At 43.4% G+C, this 12,045-nt stretch overlaps 1 protein-coding gene across 34 annotated transcripts in view; it reads right to left on the bottom strand.

Moving 5' to 3' along the window:
- Positions 1-12,045, bottom strand: part of LOC116653662 (uncharacterized) — a 424,046-nt gene that overhangs the window by 61,080 nt on the left and 350,921 nt on the right. The window lies entirely within an intron of this gene.

Raw genomic sequence — 12,045 nt, 5'->3', positions numbered from 1 at the left:
ATGGGGAGGACAGGGAAAGCATAAAGTTCTGGGTAGTAACACATGATTGACCAGGGTTCAGATGTGCAGATATTGTGCTGGAGAGCTCCTTGCCCTTCTGTCTGTTCCCGGTGACATGTCCAGCTTTTGTGTGCCTTTCTCACTAGGTGCCGTTTGACTCCCGTGTTTGTGTGCTTGTGCTGTGTGACTCCACATGCATGTCACCTCCCTGCTCGAAATCTGCTTCCCATCTGCCATGAACCAGCCTCCCTGCTGTTTCTGGGGGATTTTCCCTGAGCTGCTCAGCCACGACCTGGGCCTGAGGCATGTTGGATGGCAGCTTATGAATATTGCACTGCAACGACTAACCGCAAACTGAAAACCTCCCAGTGGAAGACTGCTGTTTAGGAGTGTGTAATGCTCCCTTCCCAAAATTACTAGTTACTCAGTCACTTCTGCATAAACAGGAACTTTGTCCCCATCTCCTTTCCAAGTGCTCCAATGCCAGCATCTGGCATGCTATCCTGTTATCTTTAAGACAGCATCATCCCCTGAAATATTAGAAACGTGCTTTGTGTCCTGGCTTTCAAGTTAGCAGATTCACTTGCACTTTAGCTGGTGTTTCAGACCCTGGAGAACTGCCTGCATTCTGCACACAATTGACAAGTCAGGGCTACAGCCTTCCTCTGCCCACCCCCAGCAGATGATGCTCCTGCTTCCACCTAGAAGCTTCATGTGGTGGAGGCAATGGGAACTGGGCAGTGACTAAGCCATACAGGGCCTGTTTTAATTAGAGATGCTGCTTTTCCTTTCTAATTATGCCTTTTTAGTGCCTTGTGCTGAGGGACAGGCTGGGGGACAGACTGTGTCCCTAATAACAGACCCTGCACATACGTTGTCTGGCTGCTCAGCAGAACTGTGATGATCCCGAGCTTTGTGCCCTGGAGTTGCTTTTTTGCTACAAGTCCTGGATGCACACTTCTGTTTGTGTAAAGAGTGGATGTGAAGGCTGAGGACCAACCTCTTGTTTAATTCAAGGATATGGGGCCTTCAGGCAGCTCAGTTTATAATCCCTAATCTAGGTGCCGCTGGTGGTCTGGATGTTCCTTTAATCTTTCAGTGCAGGAGCATAGAATAATGAAAGCATCCACTTCACATCAGGGAGAAATGGCACAAAATATCCATTCAATGCAGGCTGTATAATTTCAGAGGTCGGAGAACAGAGATGTGTTCCTCCCCATTTCATCCCTCCTGCAAGCATTAGAAAGGTGTCCAGGAATTGTTCCTCTGCTGCATAATCTCATTTCTCCTGTCTTCTCAGCCTACTCAATGTCCCTCAATGTTTCACCACCTTCAACCATCTCTGATCTCAGCTGCCCTTTCCTTCTCCATTAAATCTCCCGCTCCTCTTATACTCCACAGCACCTTTCTGCCTTCTAGAATTGCTTCTGTTGCCTTCACTGGCTGTGCCAAGCCACTGTCTCCTTTTCAGCAGCAGCCTCTGCAGCTGCTCTGGCTTCTTTGGCTTTCCTCACTTTCCTATTTTTCAGCCTCCCTCTGTAAACCTGGAGGTTGTAAACCTCAGAAAGACACCCTCTCCCCCCCAGGAGAAAGGTTTATGACCCACTGTTCCCTCAAAGGGAGGAGTCTTGGTTCTCTTAGGGAAGTTTTGGAGATGCTCTGGCAGCGGAAAGGATGCAGAGGCCCACAGCAGAGGGCTTGGTAATCATTAGCTCCCTGTCTGAACCGAGCAAGATGTTTGAAGAAAGCATGTGAGCAAATCCTAAACAGCAGCTTCTGTCCTTGGGAAAGAAGACCTCTTTCTAGCTGATGTGTTGTTTTGAAAGAGTGGTGAGAAGACAGCTTGGCTTTGGGCTGTCATTGCCAGGAAGAGAGAGAAAAAGTGGAGGCAGTTCAGAGGAATGATGACCAAAATGACCAGAGGTGGCTGAGCTGGCTTGGTTTCTGAGCTGCAATTGAGAAAGCAAAATCTGCCCAGCTTGGCCAAATGACAGTGAAGCGCTCAGACTCACAGACAAGTTGCCATGGCTTCGTGAATAACTGTAAATTGGTTGAGAGAGGCCGTGGCAGAGTCTTGATAAACCTCCAGATTGCTGGAGGGTGTAAATACCAAGGCTAGAGAGGAAATGGTCTTGGCCATGCACCAGGTCCTGGCTCAGACTGAGCATTTTGACTTTACCACTGTGGATGGCCATACCGTAAATGAGTCCCCTGCATGACTATAGTTGTAGCACAGGCTGGCCTGTGTCCCATCACCATTGGAGCCACACAAAACGTGAATGTTCTTGTTTGGTGTCATTTCTTCCTTTTCAGGATTTGAACTTAGCTGTAATCAATGTGTACTGTGATTGCCTGTGAATAAGAAGCTTGACTGAAAATCCTTGAAGGGAGCAGTAAAATCCAGTTTTGCAGAATGATACAGAAGCACTGGGATTGAATGCTGGCCAGGGAATGGATGCTTCTGACATCTCATAGGACAGAGGAAGAGGCTTAACAATGTTGGATAGGTTTTTTCTTCAAATTACATAATTGTAGGATCATTAAGGCTTGAAAAGACCACTAAGATCATTCAGTCCAACCATTAACCCATCCCTGCTATGCCCACTAACCATGTCCTCAGTGCCACATCTATTTAGTTCTTGAACACCTTCAGGGACAGTGACCCCACGACCTCCCTGGGCAGCCTGTTCCTAACATCCAACTTGAGTTACCCTAGCGGGTCAACTGCGGTGATAAATGAAGTACTACTCAGCTGAAATAAAAACATCTAGTCCTATGCAAGCTCTCCAGGAGTGTTGCTGACAGAGCCTCACCAGCAAGCCTTGGAGTTAACATAGTCTTGATAAACTTGGAACAGATCACTCTCCATGAAACTTTTGTTTCCGGATGTGTGGAGGCTCAGACAGACGTCATAACATTCATTACACTTAAAACACATTTTCAAGATCTTTTTCCAAACCACAAGATCTAGAAATGTCAAAAGAAACCAAACAAAGCTTCCAACATCATCACTTGACTCCAGGAGATGGGGCTCTAGAACTCAGCTGATAACAAAGGAACCTGCAAATTTTTCAGCCTGGCATCTAACTTAAATAATGGGCGGGAGAACTGCTTCTGTTCTACAAAGAGCATTTAATTCCTTCAACCTGAAATGAAACAATCCACTTTGATTTGGCATTATTTAACTTCTTTTTTCATGCTACAGTCCAAAAAGGCTGGTGAATTTAAAAACAGAGGGAATAACTTGGGAACAGTCAAAGTCATTTGGGAGTACATTTAGAATCTTGGAGTCAGAGAGAATGAATAGAGGGGACAATTTTTTTCCTGCTTGTCAAACTGAAATTCAAATTGCATCTCCAGCAAATTTCTCTCTGAGGGCTCATCTGCACGACGTTCTCTAAGGGAAGCCTAGGAGCAATCCCTTCTGCTGAGTGTCCCTGAGCTAGGAAAGATGATGTACATTATCTGCCACTACCTCCTCTCCCACTCAGAAACTGCAGAGCTGCCTTGTGTCTTCCAGGAAGGTCTCTTTTTCTTCCTGGAATCTGGCACTGCTTTCTCAGCCCAGCTGCCTTCCATCAGCTCGGGAGCGTGGGGCAGAACAGGCCTTGTAAACAAGGAGGTGATGCACTACAGAAGAAGGCTGACCTCAGAAACATTTGGATTTCCAAAGTGTCTGCCCTGATGAGCTGAGCTAGCTGAAGCTGCAAGGCCGGCAGCAGTATCACTGTATTCAGTGATCTTGCAAGCATCCTGCAGCCTGCCTTCTCAGGGGGGAAAGAAACCAGAAAACAGAGACCACCACCAAAAGGAACAACAACAAAAAAGTGTCTTGTCTTGCATCAGTGAAATTTATGGGAATAAGTAGAATGATGCTGCTCAGCAGATGGTAGGTCAATGAAGTGGGTTTACCTGGCCTCAAATCTGGTATTTTAATTTATTTCCCAATTCTGCAAATTACAGAAGCCGCGTTGCATACATATGCACATAGCATTTAATGATGCATAAGAGACACAGAGCAGTGTTTATCCCCTCATTGCCAATGCCTCCTTTATCTTTGTTTTAAAGACTTGATTCAGCCCTGAGAAACCTGCCTCTGATCCTGCTACAAGTCAAACTAAAAGCATCCCCCAAGAGGAAGCCATTCATATTTATTTTAGTTAATTGCTTGTTTGCATAATTACTCATTCCTAAATCCAACTTACAATAAAATCTTCCCTCCCATCAATACAGCTATTGTTACAGCTTCCAGCATGTCTGTCCCAACAGTCATTTGCTGGAGCTGGGAAAGCTGCTTTGTAAAGGTGAGCTTTTCAGTCTAGCTTTGAAGGTCAGTATGTCTATCTACAGAAACCAGGTCAGATAGATTCCAAGTCGGCTCCAAGACCCACTTTCCCTTCCAAGTCCTTCACTGTAATAAAGAAAGGGCTAAGAGGATGAGGGGAGGGCTTGAGGTTAGTGGATGTGAAACAAGGGCGGCTTTTAGAGGTAAGCATCTGTTTTTTGGCTTTGCCATCTCCAGCATAGGTGTACGGCAATATGTGTCCCTGCATATTAAAAACAAACCAAAGCAGAACAGTGTTTGAGTGTGGGAGAACAGTCACATGAAAGATGTTCTTTCCAGCCCAGCAGAAACTGCTCAGATGAGACTGGGACCAGAGCAGGTGACGTGTCTGTATAAAGCGGAGTTATTGTAAAGGGTAAAAGAATCCCTTGCACGGCCTCCTTAAACAAGTAAGTTTATTTTCCCAAGCTAATTTCCTGTCACATATATATATTTATATATATGTATAATATGTGCAAACAGGAGAAGAATATTGTAAAACCTGCCTGGACCTGTGGGGCATAGGAACTCCTTGGCAAGGCTTACAGTGTACCTTAGTGCTTCAGTACTGAGGAAACACATGGATCTCTGTACTGAACGTCCACCCCATGTCAGTGATGAAATGGTGTCCTGGAAGGCTAAAGTGACAGCAGAGGGCAGGGTGTGCAGCCTAGGATAGCTGCAATGAAAGCAAACAAAGGCTTTGCTAAGCTGCCTTCAACACCATGTTAGGCTTGTTGGCTCATTTATGTCCTGTGACTCAAGTTCATCCGTTCCCAGCTATTAGGTGTGACCTGCCTGAATTGGTGGGACCTGCCAAAGAATCAGGTTCCAACCACATTTGTTTTGGCTTCAGCTGGCATCAGTCCAGGGGCAGAGCTGGAAGTCAACCCTCACCCCTAGAGCCTTTTGAGATAGACCCTCCCTGGGCCAAGTGGACCAGACTGGCAGGCGTGTGGATGTATGCACATTGAAGAGCTGGCACAGGAATGATCTCTGCTTGTTCTCTAAACATATTGGAACTCTTAGAAAGCCAGCAAGGTGCCCTAACTTGGAGATGTGAAAGTCAATGCAAGCAAGACACAGGCAAGTCACTGACCTGCTGGAGCTGGCCTTCCATAGAGTTTGGGCCTTACTTATGGATTTTTTTAATTGGTAATTTGTTGTTACTGCTTTGGTTTTGCCCTGTGGCCTGTGCCTTTTCTTGCTGTCAATACCCAACACCCAGGTGGCCTAGAGCATTACTTCTGTCAAAGCCAGCTGTCTCTAAGAAGAAACCTAGATGAGATGACAGGTCTGTTTGCTCCAGTATCAGTACCAGTATTGGCTGGACTGGGAATTAGGGACAGCAGATGCATTGTCTGAAGAGACAGAAAGAAGAGAAACAAAGGATATAAGGAAGAATTTTTTACAGCATGGCTGGTGAGGCCCTGACACATTTTGCCCAGCGAGCTCGTGGATGCTTCAACCTTGGAGACAATCAATGTCAGGCTGGATTGCTCTCTGAGCACCCTGATCAAGCTGTAGGTGTCCCTGTTCACTGCAGGGAGCTGGAACAGATAACCTTTAAGGATCCCTTCCTTCTCAAATGATTCTACGATCCTGTGATCCTAGTCAGGTCACTAGTTGGGCATCTCTTAGCATGTCCCTGCAGTTGTACAGGATAAGCCAGGTGGATTGTGTCCTAACTGGCAGAAATGGCTGGTAGCTCCTAGGTGGCTTCTGTCTCCATGCTCATTTCCTGGCATTTCTTTACAGTGTGGGTATCCCCAGGAGGAGCCTGTGCCTGTGGTAGTGTGGGAGAGGGAGGAGGGAACAAGCCTCGTGTCCTTGTAAGCGTAACAGTTTAGTCTTTGCTTTCAGGGACACAAGCTGGCAGTTGGCTTTGTAGTAACCCACATGACAACAGGAATAACATCAGGCATAATTAGACGAAATGATGGTATAAGTTCAACTCTTTCCCCCTAAAGCACCCAGCCCCCTCAACCCATTTTGAAACAATGCACCTTTTGTGGGCTTCAAGTAGCTTTTAAAAACACAATCGATTTCTTTCTTCCCCCTCACAGAAAAGAGCTTGCTGCTTGGATAACGAATGTTGAAATGTCTCAGGGAGGATGGGGGCTGGGATAGGGAGGGGATGAGACACCTCGCCCCCTCCCCCACCCCCCTACCTCTGATGTCTTCTGCCAGACAGCCCCTACTCCCCCTCAAGATAATAATTTCTCCTCGTTACTACAACTTTAATGCTCTTCCTTTCCACCCCTGCAGCCCACAAACAGTATCCCCTATTGTCCTGCCATTGGAGGTATACGTGATGTAGGCATGATTCTGCCTTTTCCAAGGCCTTGTCAGATTATGGATGATTGGTCATGCTTCATCCACCCGATGAAGGCCATCAAAGAATAGCACAACTTTTTCCCTTGTTGTCTCCTTCCTCTAAGTGCAGCTTGGCTGAGAGAGTGGACCACTGTGCTGGATTTGAATGGAAATTATCTAAGTGTGTGGTTCCAGCTCCCCCTGCTAGCTCCCCTCTCTTTAAAAAATGAGTCTGAAATGTAATCAGATTTACTTTAATGAGAGGGGACTGAGAAAATGCATCCCGTGAAAAAGAACTTTGTGGGCAATCCAGGTCCCACACCATAAACAAAATCAAGTCACTCTATATTAGCGTATGGAAAGATTCAGCACAGGAGAAACTCTGTTTCTAACCCCTCCCTATCACAGATTTCTAGCTAACCCATTAAACTGCTTTGTACTCACTCCTGTGCCACCCCCCAAGTAGCTGTAAGCCTACATGCCTTTACCAGGTAAGAGAGCTGTATGTGGAAAGGCAGCACCAAGTCAGATTCTAAATGCCATCATTTCACTTTGAGATGGTTTTTGGTCTTTTGCTGAAACATGAGTCATTTTAAAACCACTGAGCTAAGAACTGTGTGGGTTTTGTTGGTTTGGCTGTTTGGTTGTCTGAATCTTTAAGGCATTTAGACACAAAGTGTGATGCCAACTGTGGCAGTATTATTAACATTTTAAGAGGTTGAAGACTGCAAGTAAGCGTGTAATACTGTGATACATATATAGAGATCATCAATAACTCCAAAATTGGCTTGTAACTCTACCAAACTTATTCAGACCTAGTTTGTTTTCAAGGTGAGATTCTCAGGCATGAAGTTTGAAGACTTCATGTACATAAAACTTGTGAACAGAGGAACTTTGTGAACAAAGCCACTTTAAGAACTGTTCAGATAGTTAGCGGGCATAGGGCAATTTCTTCCAGAAATGCCCCAGTAGCAATACATATAAGAAAATGAAGAATCAAAACTTAAATTCACAGGCTTTGATACTTTTCCTACCTTTTGGTTCTTTCCTCAAGAAAAAACACTTCTTATTTCTGGGGAAAAAAAGTATGCCTGCCTTGGCAAAACTGATTCCCAAACTGGTACGTATTTCTTCCATCAAGGGCTTGAAAAGATTGAAGCAGATTTTTTGGGAAGCTGTGTTCTTTCCCCTGCACATGTAAGATTTGTTTTTGCCCCCCTTAAAATTACTAGGAAGCATCAGGCCAAAAAATGAATGTTCCAGAACATATAAGGCTGAGGCAACTGGGGATTGATCATAAACTCTTTTCCAAACATAACTAATAGTTTAACTGGTGACCGGATATTACCCAGAGAGTATATTTTATTGACTGTGAATTCATTAATAGTTAACTGGTGTGTAGACATTGAAACAATGTGTCAATTCTTCATATTGAATCCTATCTCAGACAAATACAATAAGATGCCACGCTCTGTCGCATTTTCAACTCAACATTGCTGAGTGTTGATGTCAGGGAAAAGTCTTGCTCAGCTAACAGCATTCCTAGAGCACTTTGTGGGACTGAAGGAGCTACAGAAAACTCAGGGGCTTTATCTAGACACAAAAGCTGAACCTGCAAAACAGCACAAGAGAAGCCTTTGCTGGGATACCCGTTTATATGACTCATTTTTGCTCCTGCAGCCTGGAGCTTCTCACTCTCATCTTTCTTCCCTGGAAGCGCAGAAAGTCATTGCAAAACTTTACTGCCTTGAAAGGCAGTGAGAGCACGAATTCATGTGTCTGCAGAGATTTGAAAATGCTCAGTGCTAGGTGTGACAGCAACTCATAAAGGAGTTTGATTTCTGAATGCTGATGTACCCAGCAGTACATGAAAAAATTGTTTATGATTTGGAAATCTATTGAACACCAGGAGGACAAACACTCTACATCTGTTGAAGGCCAGGATCATTGCCATAAGATTAACGAGAAAGGAAAAACACATGGCAGCCATCCAGGAAACACAGCTATCAGAAGGTAAACAGGGATAATCAACCAGGGACTCTGAAAAGTTGCCCTACCAACAAAATAAAAGATATGACCCCCTCAGAAGGCTCTGTATCCTAGAAGCATGTGTCTAAATACAAAACAAATGGAAACATTTAGGACTACAAAATGGTTTTAAGGCCATAGATGAAGCCAAGAGAGGGGCCAGCCCTGGCTGAGTTTTGAGGGTGGTGGTACACCATGTGGTGTATTTTCAAAGATCACAGAGTGCATTTCTGCTCATGGCAATCCCTAAGGAGAGAGACACTGAATGTCCCTGTGCTTTCCTGCAAGAAGTAATCATTTATTGGACAGGATGTGTGTGATGGTGAGGACAGTAGGGCTCTTCTACCCCAGCTCCTGAAAACCAGCTTTGCCGAGAAGCATCAAAAAAGGGTGTGGAATAGATTTTTCCTCCAGTCCTCCAGAATGAGGTCTTAATAATTCAGATTACGTTATGCATACAGGTACCTTCTGTTAGCAGCTTCAGTGACTACAACTGCAAAGTACTCGACTTCATTTCTTTGCAAAGTGGATACTTAGCTCCTATCCATTTTGAGACTATTATCAGCAAACAGCGAGTAAGCATTTCCAGTTTATGGACTTCTACTGTTTCACCTCCTCAGCTGTGGCCAGCAAGCTGAACTTAGTGTGCTCTTTGAGTAACCTTGAAAATGAAAAAGGACTATGAAAGTCAATGGGAAATCAGTTTTTCTGACTACAAAAATGTAAGCCTTTGTCCTTTTTTTAACATAGCTGCTCTCTCATTAAAAATCTAATTATTTTTTTTTTTAAATACACATCAAGTGCACTTTTTATGCATGAAGAGCCCTCTTTAACAGTAAAGTAAACACACTAAAGAAAAACCACAAGCGATGATTTTAAGAGAATAACTCTACACTGTAGTCAAGGGAGATTTTCACATAGACTTATTCTGAACAAAATGCCTAAGGAGCACATTGTCATCTTTCACTGAAGTGTGAAAACCTGTAGGCATTATTAAACCTCTTTTATGATGATACGTAAGACTACAAGCCAAAATAAATAAATAAATAAATAAAAGGAAATAAAAATGAAATTAAAAAAAAAGAAAAAGGTATGGTGTGGAATAAACTCATCCCTCATGTATTTCTTTGGCTCAGTGGGGAAAGGCAAAAGAATTTGGCCCACTGGATCAGTTATACAAGAGAAGCTTCTTAATGTCGCCAGTCACAATGGTTAGGAAAATGAAAGGGCCCAGATGTTAGTAAGATCCCTGTGTCCTCATGGCTGTTTTGCGGGTGTGTGTTATGAATATCTGTTGAAGATAAGGAACTGGTTTTGATTCACAAATGAATTGGTGGAGAGTTGACTTATTTGGATAGATACCTTAAGTTTCACACATTTAATGACTGTGGAGCTCCTCAGCAACAGAGTTTTAAGGATAAAGTTCAACAAGATTTGGTGCGGTTTCTGCTCTGATCATTCATTTGTCTCCTCCTTATTGCCAGTCTCTCAAATTTGCACTAAAGAATGAAGGAAGGATTTGTGAAGAACCAGCCTCAAGGTACTTTGCTATTCCAAACAAGTCTGACTCTATAAAATTGGTGGAGCAGTAAAGCTCTCATTCCTGATTAATCTTTCCTCCTCTTTGAAACAAGCCACAGATAGAATGATTCAGTGTAATGATAGACATTTTTTTCAGCGTACTGGGATTGTTCTGTTAAACAGAGGCATTCTGGTCTAATTCTATAGATATTCATATGCCATGGCTCCAGCTGTTATTTTGGGTACAATGCAGTTTTATAGGCATTGCAATATTGCAACTGAATCATCTAAGTTAACTGCTTACTGTTTTAATAGTAGCCTTCATGTAAGGAAAGAAAACATAAATCACTCATAAAACATGAAAAATGTTGCCTGGACATACATTTGTTGTAGAATAACTGTGACAGTAATGAATGCATTCCCACCATTTGATATTGCACTCATATTCAGCCCCATTGTTTCTACCTCCATGGTTTTCTAAGGTGCTGCCTTCATTCTCCTCCTACATAACTAATCTAGAAGCACCTTTGCTCCTCATCTTATTCACTTTCAGCAACAGTACCCTTCTGATTTTCTGGCTATGAGAGAAAAACAAAGTCTTTTTATTTCTTTATCTACTGTTGTTGTGAAATCATTGCTATGGTATCCACTTCCTTGTGCAGGATTCTGGGTTGTAACAAACTATGCCTGCTACATTTTTTTACTTTAAATACCAAAAGCTGTCTAAAAATGTTGGGTTTGGTTTTAGGACTTACCCAATATTTTCAGGACAGATTCTGAGTGCTCTGTATAAGCTGGATGATAGTTTACTAGACAAAACAGTGTATCTGCAGTGTCTGCATCACATACATGTAATATATAAAGGCCAATCAATGTGACTAGCACAATGAAAGCTGTTTATGGGGCTCAAGGTTTTCAAACAGTTATGGAAGTCAGAATAGTGTAGCAGGCCTGGGAACAGATCCAGCTCTAGACTGCATCCTCCTGCCTACCTAAGTAGCCTGATTTTTTGCCATGGATTCTGCCCAAACTTCCCTTTGGAAGTGACACATCCTGATGCTTCCCTTCCCAGGGAAGTTTCAGCAGGGAGGAAATAGAAGAATATAACTTCTCATAAACTCCCTATGACTCCAGAACAAGGCCCAAAGGCTATCATTACTGAGATGCATACTGCTAGCGTCATTTCCAAGAGAGGATCTCAATTTATTGTGTGCTGGGAGTTTCTAGGGTCAGCTCCATCCTGCTATGTAGCATAACAATGCGTCAGTTGCACAATAGGAGTAACCTCACAGTATTCATATGTCACTTCAACAAGAGAGCAGAAAAAAACGCTCATGTAGCTACAGGGTGGTTTGGCTTTCCTGACACTGAATTCTTACATGGCAGGGATCAGTTCTTTAATGGGAGAGATTTTTGGAATGAAAACAAACTAATTAGTAGCAACCAATTACAAATCTATGTTTCCTGCCCTGGACAAACTTCCCTGTTTCCCCATGTTGTTGGGTTTTTTTCCTCCTTCATTGTCACGTCATGTCAGAGCTGATTATAAGAGACGGGCCTCTTGCAGAAGACTATTATATGGGTGGGCTTTGGGCTGCTAAGCTTCACCCCTCTTTAAGAAATCACAAACTTCAACCTCAACGTCTTCATCCTTTCCCTAAGACAGTGAAAACCCTGAAATGAAAGCCCTGTGATAAATCTTTTAGCCTTGAGCGATAATTCATGGATTCCTAGGTGGAAGGAAAAGCTCTTATTTCACAGTCAAAAGCCAACCAAGAAGCAGCTTCTATAGTAAAACCAATTGGCTAAATACGGTTCTATTGCTCTATGCAGCAAAAGCGTTCCTTAGCCTTTTG

This window comes from Coturnix japonica, chromosome 7, assembly GCF_054131305.1.
Source record: "Coturnix japonica strain WE chromosome 7, WE-NBRP24, whole genome shotgun sequence".
NCBI classification, from domain to species: domain Eukaryota; kingdom Metazoa; phylum Chordata; class Aves; order Galliformes; family Phasianidae; genus Coturnix; species Coturnix japonica.
Note: the sequence above shows the minus strand (reverse complement) of the source record. Positions and strands in the feature narration are given on the sequence as shown.